Genomic DNA, 4,739 nt, shown 5'->3' on the forward strand with positions numbered 1-4,739 from the left:
GAGGAGGAGGAGGAGGAGGAGGAGGAAGAGGAGAAGGAGGATAATGATAGTAAGAATGATGATGATGTTGAGGATGATGATGATGACACATTGAAGTATCAGGAGAATGAAACTAACAATTCGTCGCCTCAAGTAGATATTCAAGAAACCCAGGAAAGTTTTTGTTCTATGAAACGTATTAAGTACACCCCTATATTTTTGCTACATTTTATTTTTTTTTACATCTCTCCTTTTGTCCATGAAGCTAGTTGTCAAGATCAAATTCAACTAATCAAAATTCTTGATGTGTTTGTATTTGTTTTATGTTCCTAGGGCACAAGAGAGTGCTGATATTTTTTTTGTTGACAAATGGGGTATAAAGTATAGGAGAAACTGTCTTCATGATATCATTGATGGTTTACCTCAGTTGAGAAACTGAGAGAGAAGCCTGCTGCACAATGCTGATCTTTCTCTTCAAAGCCAAAGAGTCTATCTATCACTGCTTTCCAGTGTCACTGGAGGTACTCATGTGTTAAAAGCTGCCTTCTCTGGATCGATGATGACAACAGGTTTCTGAGGACGCTGATTGACTCAAACATAATCTCTCTCTCTGAGGTCCAGATAAGTGGTGGTCTTGACGACCGTGATGCTTCCAGAACATGGCTAGCACTCTTGTATTTTTAAGGAAGACAGTTACAGTGCAGACAGGCTTTGATCTCCTAAATTTTGAGAGAAGAACAATTTGCTGGATGCAAAAACTGTCCAGCTCTTTGCTTCCATATTCTGCTTCTAAAAAGCAATGTACTACACCCTAGCATGTACACTGATTTGAAGTTTTTGCTGTTACATGCCAGAAAGACACAAAAGAGGTGGAAGCAGTGAATTCATAACAGAGAATCTCAATGATCCTCTCTGAGGAATTCTACATAACAACAATGGGATAAGGGCAAGAGGAAATGTCAGGACTCGTGTCCACCCTGAGTGCAAAAATTGGAGAGCTTTTGGATTCCTGTTCCTTTCCCAATTTAGGAAGGAAGGCCTCATAATTTCTTATATTGGGAGAGTCATTCCATTTGTCTTTGTTGTCTCTGTATATATCATACTCCCTGGATGGTGTATCAATTCTACATACTAATGGTCATCTCAGATTCCAGCCACCATATCCAGTTGCTTTTCAGATCTGGACATTCTCAGCAATCATTCTTACTATCATAATTTCTTATTCATAAATGAGAGAACTTTCTGATAATGTCCAATTAAAATGTCTCTTTTTATCAGCCTGTTCTGTGATTGGGAACTTCATGTTGTTTACATTGTTTCGATTATTTGCATACTGAGAGGTTCACAGGGACTATAGTGGGCACATAGTTACAAATCCAACGTTCATCAGACTTTTCACTTCCGTCTGGGCCTCCGAACCAGTCACTTGGGGAAACAAATGGGAAGCAAGTCTATGAGGAGCCTAAATAATGCAGCAGACATCTGAAGTTTTCAAGTGTAACAGATGTGAAGGCAAGGACTGCTCTAGCAACCAATTCCCATATAACAGAAAGTGATTCAGAGATAAGTTTCATATAACACAGGGACATGTTGAAAGAAAATCCTTAATTTTCACAAACGATCAAGCGAATTGCTACAATCACAAACATTGCACATCGGAAGGGAATCTCAATGGACCACACCTCCTGCTCTAGAAATCACATACTTCAATTTATGCAAAATTTATGTAATAATTTATGATTGCCACCACCAATTTAGTTTATGTTGTCATTTCCTATGCTTCATAGAAATATGTATTACACATATTACATATTTAAAGACATTACCTTTCCTGGTATTAGGTGAGTTGCCAGTGGCCGTACATTGTTTGTCTTTTTATGGATGTCTCTGTTTCATCTTTTATTCCATAATGCTGTTGCTATGCTAGGATGAAAAACATTTTCACATAATGAACCAGAAGATGATACACATCGAGGGAACTGTTTGCTTAGCCATGATTTCTTAAAGATAAAAAAGCAACATCAGAGATACTATCAGGCTTAATCCTTAAAGCAGAAACCGTGTGTTAGGAGATGTGGAATAGAAGATGTCAGGACAAATGAGTATGAGAAATATGGGCCATGACCTCCCCATGGTATTGAACCTGTGCCACTAGTATATAAAAGGGAAAACAATAGTCTCTACTTAGGTTATTTTCTAAAGAACTGAGACTTGCAGCTTTATAAAAAGCAATCAGGAAGGAAAGATGTCATTGTAAGACAAGCCAAAATAGAGGAAGGAAGAAACAGGTAAATGTTGGTTGGAAAGGTTGAATATGGTAGGTAGTCTGCATAATGTGGCTATCAAGGCAGACAGTGTTTTGTGGAGAACTTAGCATCCCTGATAACTTTTATTTCTCTACTGTTACAGTATAGAATCCCAGAGGTCTTCTTAGTCTTCATGCACAAAAGGTAAGCACTGATAAGCTATCTCCTGAATCAATTATTTTTGTTAATACTTTGGATATTTTAAATTCAACATCTTTGACTTCATGATTTCACAAAGTATAATTTCTAAGATGATACTCTCTTTACTATTATGTTTTTGTTCCTGTCCATGTCCTCAAGTTCATCACTCTTCAGTCCTTTTATATACTAGTTCCCACAGAACGAAATTCCCTTCTCCACCTAGTGATAAATGAAAGAAATATTACCATTGATTGTATAGTTTTAATTTGAGTCACCTCAGGTTTATGAAGCTTATTCAAAAATGTTTCTTAATACCACTGTTAAATTCAATCTTTCTGATGTATGGTAAATTTGGGATCCTCAATTTTCATGCACCCCATGATCCAAGGATTTTTCACCTCACCTCCATTCACCCAACACTTCTTCCCACCCTTTTTGAGCAGTCCTCTTCCTGAGAATTGCCGCCGAGCCCACCCTTGAATCTAGCCTTCTTGCACATTGTTAAACAAGATAAGTGTTTGCTATTCAGACTTTGATTTATATGAATTCAGAAATGTCTCTCTCTGAATTTCACAACTATTTTGTGAGACTTCCAGGATATTGGTGTCTGAGCATATCTGTTTTGATGGAGAGCCTTTCCATATGGTAGATTGATCATATATGTTTTGCAATAAGCCTATTATCTGAAATCTGAAAAATAGGATTCTGTGGAACAACTCTGGATTCCAAAGCTCAGAGAAAATATCAGGTTCAATTCCTATATAATATATAACTAATATAGAATTTGAAGATGACCCTTGCTAAATTTTTATGAAATAAAAGAACATGGTTTCACAAGAGACACATAAACACACAAAACTCCACCACAAACATAAAATTTAATTTAAATTCATTGGTGATTATTGCCTATTATTGTTGGTTCTGCTGGGTTTCCTCTCATGATAATAGCACAGTGAAAGCCATGAAGTTGAGGTTGTTAGGAAAAGAATTTCATGATGAAAGCAACATCTAGACTTGCTGGAGTAACTGCAAAGTTCATAAAGGTAAACCAAGGAAAAATTGTGTGGTAGAAAGCATGTAGGAAGGTGTAAGTTACAAACAATCCCACGTTGGTTTGGAAATATGTCAGATGAAGGCCTAAGTCACAATCTCTCACCAGTTTGTAACTATGATTCATAGAATGGTTATTTATTTAAAGGGAAAAAACTTACAGATCACCATACTAGTCAACAGCCCTCTGAGTGATCAGTAAAGGAGTCTAGTAGCCAGAAGTGGAGCCAGAATCAAGAGAGTAAGCACAGGGCTGTTGCTGTTTTTTAAAGCAAACAATACCAAGCCCAAATGGGCTGGTATCTTAAAGTATATTGGCCAAAGGAGCAGAAACAACACCTACAGCATCTCCCCCTTTTGTTTAAGTAAGAGAGTTCTAAACCTACTATGAAATTATATACAATAAGAACAAATATCCTGTTCTAACTAGCTTAAGTTTTGTATAATAAATAACTTTGCCAGGTCATGAGAGAAAAGTAACTACATTTATATAGTTTTCAACCACATCGAAGATATGAGAAGGGAAATAATGTTACCTGAGTAATTAGGAAGTGTAATCAAACAACTTCCAAAACATGCAACAAATCACAGAGACAACTGGCTATCTGGGCAATCACCCAAAGTTATGTTTGCAGCGTCGAAGCAACCAACTTTGGCTAAGGCCTAACATAACTGACATACCATTTTCAAAGGCAAGAAACTTTTTAAAACTATCTTACCCTGTCTTGGCAGGATATAACAGTCCTGTTTTATCCATTTCCACATATTCTGTATCTCTGTCAGTGGTTGAGGTATGGGCATTTCTTTGCCCAAAGACCAGTTCTGCCAAGAAGAAAGGCTCCAGATGGAGTGTTTTTGGTGCTCAACATTCTCTCGGGAATAGATCAGTGTTGTCAGGAGTGATTGTGACTCACTACTACGGAACTCCGAGTTAAATTAAATGCCATTTTCTACAGCACTTTGAAGAGGTTGAAGACTCTCTATCTATACTGAATATAATCTCTATGTATCTGAAGAACCCGATTAGTCTAATTATAAATGACAAACATAGATGACTATTGATCTATATCGCTCTCAATACCTATCTAACTTAATGACTAAGACAATAAATAACTGTGCAATAAATGAGGACAAGGACCTCAAAATGTAAACAATGTAAAAGTATACATTGCAATATGATAAATATATGTATCAATACATATACAATATATAAGTATATTAATCAGAGGTAGAAATGTACACTGCAATTTGGTATATATATAT

General features: G+C 36.6%; 1 non-coding gene across 1 annotated transcript; it reads left to right on the forward strand.

The window, feature by feature from the left end:
* The first annotated feature begins 529 nt into the window (after window positions 1–529).
* Window positions 530–598, forward strand: LOC113455857. The gene has a single exon (XR_003376803.1). It is a non-coding gene; the product is annotated as a small nucleolar RNA SNORD109A (small nucleolar RNA).
* The last annotated feature ends 4,141 nt before the right edge of the window (window positions 599–4,739 follow it).

The sequence above is a fragment of the Microtus ochrogaster genome, unplaced genomic scaffold (assembly GCF_000317375.1).
Source record: "Microtus ochrogaster isolate Prairie Vole_2 unplaced genomic scaffold, MicOch1.0 UNK196, whole genome shotgun sequence".
NCBI classification, from domain to species: Eukaryota; Metazoa; Chordata; class Mammalia; order Rodentia; family Cricetidae; genus Microtus; species Microtus ochrogaster.